Consider the following 8902-nt stretch of genomic DNA (forward strand, 5'->3'; position numbering starts at 1 on the left):
CAGTGTTGCCAACGATGGTCGCCATGCTCTACCTTCAATTCCAAGTCCAATCTACCTTATACCTGGACGTCTGTACCTTCTGACTACCTCCACCCATGTCCCCCACCCCCAGAAACCACCTGTTCTGTTTCTATGAATTCCTTTTATTTTTATTTATTTATTTTTAAATGATTCTTGTATAAAAGAAATCATACAGGTGCAATAAAGAAACACAGAACCGAGGAGGGAGGAACGATGGAGCAGGACCTACTTGAAATTTGTGGTGAGTTGATACTGTTGACAAAGGATGTTATTAGACTATTTAGAATTACAAATGAGGTTAGAAGTACTGTTTGATATTAAACAGATTCCGTTTCACAATAATTAACAAGGGTAGAAAACTAAGCGTGCGAAATCACATCAGAAATTTCCTTCGGCTCTTTCAGGCCTGCCAGAAAGACTGCGTGAGCCGCTTTTATGGCTTGTCCTATTCCTGAAGCAGGAGGAAGAGCCTCAGTCGTCTGCAATTAATTACTCATTGAATTTTCTAAGCCATGATCATTTTTCCTTTTGAGTTTTCATCTAAATATCTCTAAGAACTTTTGAATATTAATTATAACAACACTGTCCTAAAATAATTTGGGGCTGTGATTAAAATCACATGCCCTACATTTGGTGGCTCTCTTCAGGTGGGAAGCTTACAAAAAAAAAAAAAAAAGAATCGTTAGAAGAAGGTGAGAGCTTGGACACATGTTAACACCCATCAAGCCCCAAGTGAAGGGACGTGCCGTGTTTCCCCGAGCTAGCCTTGAAGCCGCTTCGCGCACGGTAGACCACATCCTGTTCTCCAAGGCCTCACTTAAGCTTGTGCCAAAATAATATATTTCATAATAATCTTTTACCTATTCACCCAAGGTACGGAAGAGATGAACTGATAGAGGACTCTCAGGGCCCAGGCCGGCAGGCAGGCAGGTGGCAACGGTCTGGGAGCCCCAACGAGACAGATTTTCCTTCTCGAGTGGTTTGGTATCTGTCTTATCCTCTCAAGACGAGGGCAGTGAACATCAGGTGAGTCGTCTCCATGTGATGAGTGGCACACACCTGGGGAGTCGGAGGAGCCAGACTGCAATTACGCCCAAGACAACGGCCTCCATACGTCAGAAGGTCTACTTTGGCTAGCAACGTTGGAACCTGGTTCGAGCATCAGGTTACCTGTTGGGGTCACAATAACTGGGGACGAAGTTTTGGTTTTATCTAAAGCGATCTATGGTGCCCAAGGTTCTCTGGGAGAGAGGGGGCCCCCCGGGTGGACGTGAGGACGCTGGAGTACAACTGAGAAAGACCGAGGGCAACCCTGAAAGAGTCACCCAAGAAGTGTTCCAGTTACCGGGGCGCCTGGGGGGCTCCGTCGGTGAAGCGTCCAACTCTGGATTTTGCCTCAGCTCATGATCTCAGGGTGAGGGGATCTCGCCCCAAACTGAGCTCGGCGGCCAGAGCAGAGGCCGCTTGTCCTTCCCGCTCCCCTCGCGGCCACGCTCGCTCACTCCCTCTCCAAGAGGTCAACTCTACAACATCCACGTGTGTCCCCATCCATCCACCAGGCGCCATGACGTCTGAGGCTCAAGTGTCACACTCATCTCCGCAGCCACCCTACAGGCCTTCCAAGCTGGACACTAGGTCGGAGAGCCGCTTCCTCCAGCTGGGCCCGCAGGACGGGGACACTCGGCCTCGGCGAGCCTCCGCCTTCCACCTGCGGGGCGGGATGATGGCTGGACACCCCACAGAACTACCGGAGAGGAGAGAAGGCGGGAGAAGGGCCCGGAGGCAGGCGAGCGGCAGGAAGTCCTCGGGCGCCGACACCTGTACACCTGCTGCGGAGCACCTGGGCCCCCCGCAGCGCCGGCCTGGCTCCTGCGTCCTGGGCCCGGGGTACAGCCCCCCCCAGGGCTACTCCTCGTCTTCTCTTTTTAAAGATTCTGCTTATTTATACGAGAAAGATAAGAAGACAGAGTGGGGCGAGGGGGGCGGGGGCGAGGGAGAGGGAGAGGGAGAGGAGCCCCCGCAGATTCGGCGCTGCGCGGAGCCGCCTGGGGCTCGAGGGGAGCCCCCCACCCCCACCCCCGGGGAGGCTCTGAGCCCCCCCAGAGTCAGTCTGTGAACCAGCCCCCCCACCCCCACCCCAACCCCCGGGGGAGGCTCTGAGCCCCCCCAGAGTCAGCCGGTGAACCAGTCGCCCCCAGCCCCCAGCCCCACCCCCGGGGGAGGCTCTGAGCCCCCCAGCCCCCCCACCCCCAGGGGATGCTCTGAAACCCCCCAGAGTCAGCCGGTGAACCAGCCCCCTCGGCCCCCCAGGACGGCGCACGCTCCGCACCCCAGGCCAGCGTGGCCCGTCTCGCCGTCCGTCCGCAGGTGCCAGGCTCGGGCTCGCCCCCCTCTCCCCCCGCATCCTCGGCCTGGGGTCACCCCCCCCCCCGGACCCCGCAGACCCGCGGCCACACGGACCGCGACGCGGAGGCGCCGGAGATGCGGATGCCGAGCGCGTCGGGGCAGGACGGGACCAGGATCCTGCAGCAGAGCCGGGCCTCGGCGGGCGGCCCCGGGGCGGGAGGCGAGGGGGGCTCCTCGGAGCGCTCGCCACCCCCCCCCCCCGCCCCTGAGCACTTTCCCACCCGAGGGCGGGTCCGGGGCGCGTCCCCATCGGCCCTGGGTCCCGGGAGCAGGCGGCCCACAGCTGCACACGCGCGTCCTGCTGCCCCGAGACAGGACTAAGAGGAGGAGAAGCCCCTGCCCCCCCCCGCCCCCCCGGGACGTGGGGCCGCGAGGTCCTCACGCCGGCTCCGGGACCTGAAGCCTCGGGACCGCCCCCCACCGCGCGGCCGCCCGGCTCTCGGGCGCCACCTAGCGTCCCGGGGGGCACCTGCGCCCAGGCCGGCGGCGCGGAGACGCGGCTTCGCGGGGCGCGGGGCGCGGGGGCGGGGACGCCTGTGCCCGGGGTCGCCCCCACCTTCCGGGACCTGCCGCGGCACCCGCGGGCCCGCGTCCCGCCTCCTGGTCCCGTCCGTGGGGGCCCGGCACACGCCGGATGCCACGGCGGCCGGGGGGGGGGGGCGGGGGAGGGGACCGCGGCGCCCCCCGCCCCGCCCCGGCCCCCCCACCCGGTCCTGCGGCCCGTCCCAGAGCGGGGGCTGCTGCGGAGGAAGGAGCGCGCTGAGGTCCTAGGACACTTTGATTCTCCGGAGCACTCGAATCGTGGCCCCCTTTTTTTTTTTTTTAATTATTATTATTTAGACGTATTTATTAGAGAGAGAGGAGGAGGAGGAGGGGGAGCAGGAGGAGGAGGGGGGAGGAGGGGGAGGAGAGGGGACGAGGAGGGAGGAGGTCAAGCCGCCGGTGTGCTGCCCACAGAGCCCGGGGGGCGGGGGGGGGGGTCCTCGATCCCACAGCCCTGACCTCACAAGCTGAGCCCAGACCCCGAGTCCCCCGGGGACCCGCTGAGCCCCCCGGCGCCCCGGGGCAGCCGTCCTCAGGGGTGTGAGCGCCCCGTAACCCGGGCCTCGGCAGCCGCGTGGGGTGGCTCGCACCCAGGCCGTTAGGGCAATTCCCGGGCCTGTACGGCAACCGGGGATCCGCTCTTCACCAGCACCCCTCTTCCTCCCGTGGGTGTTCAGTAGGTCCAAACCCACCGCCACCCACCCTCCCTCACCCACCCTCCCTCACCCACCCCCACCCTCCCTCCCCCACCTTCACTCGCCCACCCTCACACACTCACCCTCACCCACCCCACCCTCCCTCCCCCACCTTCACTCGCCCACCCTCACCCACTCACCGTCCCCCACCCCTACCCACCCCACCCTCCCTCCCCCACTCACCCTCACCCACCCCACCCTCCCTCCCCTACCCGCTGAGGGACCTGGAACCTTGCATCTGACCTCTCTGTGCTGAAGCTTCAGCACCTGTCATGTGGGGAGGGTAACTGCTATCAAATTTTCGGGGTGAGGACCGTGTTCCTATATGGACACAAAACCAGTCACTTACCTTGGTACAAGTGCTAACAACGCTGTCGTAGAACTGATATTTAAACCTCAACTTTCAAGAAAAAAATTAACAAAGGGGTTGATTTCCTTCATCTGAAATAACTAGGAACTACTACATTTTATATTGTTTAAAAAATGTCATCTTCTTGAAAGATCTGTTTGATAGAAGGATTTCTGGGGTTTTCGGGTGAGTTTATTTTTTTTTTTTTGGTTGTTTTGAAGGATTTCTGTTTTAAATAATAATGATTTCCCCTGATTTCTTTCTGTATGTGTATGTTCTACCAAATGCCTGTGGTTATGGGGTGGCTCAGTCCCCGGGACAGTGCTTTCAGGGGGAAGGGCGGGACCGTTCTCCAGACTGCACTGATGAAGAACTAAATCCTTTAGAGAAATGTAGTGACTTACCCAAGTGGACAGAGCTGGTGTGTATGGAAAACCAACAAAACAAAACAAGCAAAGAAACCCAACCCGAATCGCTGTCCAGCCCCGTATAACCACTGTGCAACACGGCCTTCCTGCCGATAAATGGTTGAAGCCAGTTTCTCTAGATACTTCAAAGTGAAAATCCCGGATCCTAAAGCAAATTACTTCCCTTCTCTAAGTCTCCGTTTTCCTCACATAGATGATGACAGTGATGGGGTCAGGCAATCCAGAATGCTGAAAAATACATGCTTTAAATTCTGGTGTTTCACTTTATAAACCTGGCTGGTGAATCTAGAAATGTATTTACTTGATATTTAAAAATACACCTGCTCGTGATTTTTTTTTTTTGCTTGTGATTTCTCTATTGCATTCTCTAATTAATAGATGTTCTAAAAGTTATCAGTTACAAATATTGGTCCAACAAAAATTGAAATTTGATATTATCTAACTCAGAATTCAAAAAGTATAAGAATATCTGTCCTTGTGCAGATAGCATATTAACTCTGTATTTGGTCATTTTAATAATGCCCGAGTTTTCTATAAGCCTAGATATTTAAAACACCAATACCCACATGGTCTAACTTGTTAAAATCTACAATGTATTAAATGTCTAAGAAAAATCTATGTGATAAAACTCACTTATTGATTTATTCCACATATTCACTCACTTTATTTAATGGCAAAAATGTCACCTCTTAGGTTGTTTAATCAATCATCAGCCAGTCTCAATTTCTTTATTTTGGTAGACACAAAACAATAGGGAAATCTGCACAAATCAACCTGAATATTAGCAAAAGAAAACATTACCTGTTGGAATTTTGTTTTTATTGTCAAGTCAGCCAAACATTTATAATAGAAACAACAAAAAACGTTAGTGAAACTTTACATTTTTTTCATTTATTTTTTATTTATTTTAATTATTTTTTTTAACATTTTCTCCTAGTGTTTTTTTTTCTCAATTTCTATGTTTCTTTCTTTTTTTTTTTTTTGTTTAAACATTTCATTCATCCATTCATGAGAGACCCAGAGAGAGAGGGGGGCAGAGACACAGGCAGAGGGAGAAGCACGCTCCATGCAGGGAGCCCAAGGTGGGACTCGATCCTGGGCTTCCAGGATCACTCCCTGGGCTGAAGGTGGCGCTAAATCACTGAGCCACCTGGGCTGCCCTATTTTTTTAAATTTAAGTAAGCTCCAAGCCCAATGTGAAGCTTTACCTCATGACCCCGAGATCAAGAGTCACATGCTGGGGCGCCTGGGTGGCTCAGTGGTTGAGCATTCCCCTTTGGCTCAGGTTGTGGCCCTGGGGTCGTGGGATCGAGTCCTACCCGCATCAGGCTCCCTGTAGGGAACCTGCTTCTCCCTCTGCCTGTGTCTCTGCCTCCCTCTCTGTGTCTCTCATGAATAAATAAATAAAATCTAAAAAAAAAGACTCACATGCTTTACCTACTGAGCCAGCCAAATGCCCCAAAGCCTTGTATTCTTTAACACTCAATTAATACATATCAAATAATTGGAAAGGGCCTACCTGCTATTATAGTGCTGACGTAGTAGCACTAAACCCAGTCCAAGGCCCCATAAATCATCCTATAGAGCTGAGCCTACTCAATGGCTGGGCCAAGCATGTGAAATTGGTAGAGCTGGTAAGATAAGGGACCTGCACCTACAACAAGTTAACATGATATAATAATTATATCTGGTGTAGAAGGAAGAAGAGTAGAACTCCCCCCATCCCTGACCTCCCACTGCGAGCTCTAGGATCTTTCACAAAATACTCTTTGCATCCTCTTCACGGCACTCATAACTCGGACATGCTTACTTATTGGGTCTCTTTCCCCTCAAAAGTCAGGGTCCTGACCTCAGGAATTACCCTGTCTTCTCACTCCTGTAGCCTAGTACCTGTGCTAGTGCCCAACATAGGAAAGATGCTCTGAACACTGTTAGTGAGTAATGAATGAAATCAAGCAAGTGGGTAAACCATGACCTTCTGTTTCTAAGTATTTTTTTTTTTTAGTCCCTACCTACTCCCTTGCTCTGAGTTATTGTCCTGTCTGTGGCTCCACCCATTATAGGCAATTTCCTCTTGCTTGGTTAACTCCTAGGCCTCAATCTGAAAACTCTTCGGAGCCGAGGACAGCCAGGGGTTGTTCAGTGTTGAGCCATCAGTAGCCTGCTCCTGGGCTCTGAGGACCCCCTACACCCTACACTTGAAGGACACAACTTTCCTTGTGGGTGAGACGTACTTCAGGATGGCTCCACCTCCCCTGGTGACACTCTGCAGTGTTCGTCGTAGACTACACGCTCTCACTCGGGAACGTGAGTTCTGTGCTCCCCGCCATGTCTAGAGTTACAAGGTTCTTCCGCTACTGAGAGACTTGCATCTTAGAAGCATCATCTTTTGTTAAGGGATGCGTATAATGTCCACCATTCTGACCCATGACTTGGAAAGAGATGTGCCTGCACCGAATCACCGCTTCCTAAATGCACAGCTACCCTCGGACGCGGTCTACTCCACTCCTAGGCCTCCTCAATCTGCAGTAGTTCAGGCAAAGCTCACATCCAAACCACATGTGAGGGCAACAGGCCCATCATCGGGCCTTTCCATACTCCACGGCCCTGTGGTTACCTCCACTGGGAAGTAGATCTCACGGTGCCAAGTCTAAGGAGAGGGCAGTGACTGCAGCAGGCCGCAGGTAGTTTACGCTCTAGCGTGGACCGTAAGGCCAACCCTCACCTCATGCTTTGGGAGTTGGTGAGCATAAGCTGCACAAAGAATGTGATCCCTTCCAACGGAGGCACATACAGTCAGGCAAACGGCAGCCTTGTCGGTACCACAGAAGTATCACTGGGGACCTGGGCGTGTTGTACCCATTCGTCGCCTGGCCATGCTCGGTTGTCTCCTAAATTGCACTTGATGTCACTTGAATCAGGCCCTTTTTTATTTTGTCAACGTAGACAAACCAGAAACCCATGGTCACGGCAGAAGAGACCTACAGAACTTCCGAGCTCTATCTATGGGAGGGACCATACTCCACGCACAGGGACGAGAGTGCCTAAGAGGCTTCTTATTTTTTTTTATTTATTATTTATTATTTATTATTTTTTATTTTTTTTAAGAGGCTTCTTAAGTCACAGATTCCTGATCCGTCATCTCAGAAAATTTTGATTCAGGCAAAGTGACGTGGAGCCAGAGAACCCGTGCTCTTTCAAAGGTTATTCACTACCAGCACTTCCACCCAGCCCCTCAAACACCCGCCCCCACGACATCTGAAGAACATTCGTTTTGGGAATCCACTGACTAAACTAAACCACACTCCTACGAGCAATTCCCAAAGCAACAATAACTAAATCATTTTGCTCTCTCTCTCTCTCTTGTTCATTCACTCACTCATTTGTGCATCAGGCACGATGATAAAAATCTGCAGGAAAATAAAGATGAATGAGATACAGTGTCCGTGGGCAGGGCTAGCGACGTGGCTGTGGGGTCAAGGACAAAATAAAAAGGCAGGGCCTCTTGTTCCAAAAGTAGTAAGCATTTCGAGACAATGACGGCCGAGCATTAAACCAGGCACAGGTCCCTCGTGGACGCGGGCCAGGCATGTCCACAGCGGGAACCCGGGGACAGAAAGGGCGTCCCCAGAGCACTGCGGGGAGGGCTTCATCTTGCTCTCGAAACGAGAACTCGCAGCTCTGCCCATGACACTGGCCTTGCTGTGTGTACAGGTGGAGCCTAGAACATTTCCACTGAGAACTGATGTCCAAATAGGCAACCGAGACCCTTATCATTAAGCAAGAGTCTCCGTTGCAGTCGGTTCTTCTAGGTAAGTAACTGGTCCCAACACTTCCAGTGAGGAAATTTCAAACCACCACCACCACAGACCAACGAATTACCGTTCTCCAATTACTTGGGGATCTCCCTGGGTGCTACGGCTTTCTAGAAGCTATAAAAATTAATCCTCAGGAATAAAAGCATAGGCACAGGCATAAGCAAGTGACATCCACGAGTTCATGAAAAGGGAAAAATAAGTCTACATTTCTACTTTACTCACAATACCTTCCTAACATCCTTTCTAATCTTCTAAGGAAATGAAAAAAAAAAAAAAAAAAAAAAAGGAAAGAAGAAAGAAAAGAGGAAAAAAGTGTGAAGATTTTCATTGAAGCCAGCCAGCTTGAAACCTGAATTAATCCAAATGCGCTAAATAAATGAGCTCTTCCGTACTTCAGAACATTATTCTTGTTAAGCCATTTGTCAGACTCCTATTCTGACGTTTCACATTAGTAACCATCATGACTTCATAATATGTAATTTGAGACATGGATGACCGTTCAGTCGTATGGATTTGAGGGATCTGTAAACCCAAATCTTGGTGTTTATCTGTATCTTTTTAGGGCCAAAGAGGAGCAGAAAAGAGCACAGACCCAAAGCATGACCGGAACGCTTGTCCTTTGGTAACACGGTGCTTACTAGT

The 8902-nt window shown here is 51.9% G+C and overlaps 1 long non-coding RNA gene across 1 annotated transcript; it reads left to right on the forward strand.

The window, feature by feature from the left end:
- The first annotated feature begins 3878 nt into the window (after positions 1–3878).
- LOC140619065 (uncharacterized) lies at positions 3879–7799 on the forward strand. The gene is made up of 2 exons (XR_012019014.1): positions 3879–4200; positions 6536–7799. It is a non-coding gene; the product is annotated as an uncharacterized lncRNA (long non-coding RNA).
- The last annotated feature ends 1103 nt before the right edge of the window (positions 7800–8902 follow it).

The sequence above is a fragment of the Canis lupus genome, chromosome 1, assembly GCF_048164855.1.
Source record: "Canis lupus baileyi chromosome 1, mCanLup2.hap1, whole genome shotgun sequence".
NCBI classification, from domain to species: Eukaryota; Metazoa; Chordata; class Mammalia; order Carnivora; family Canidae; genus Canis; species Canis lupus.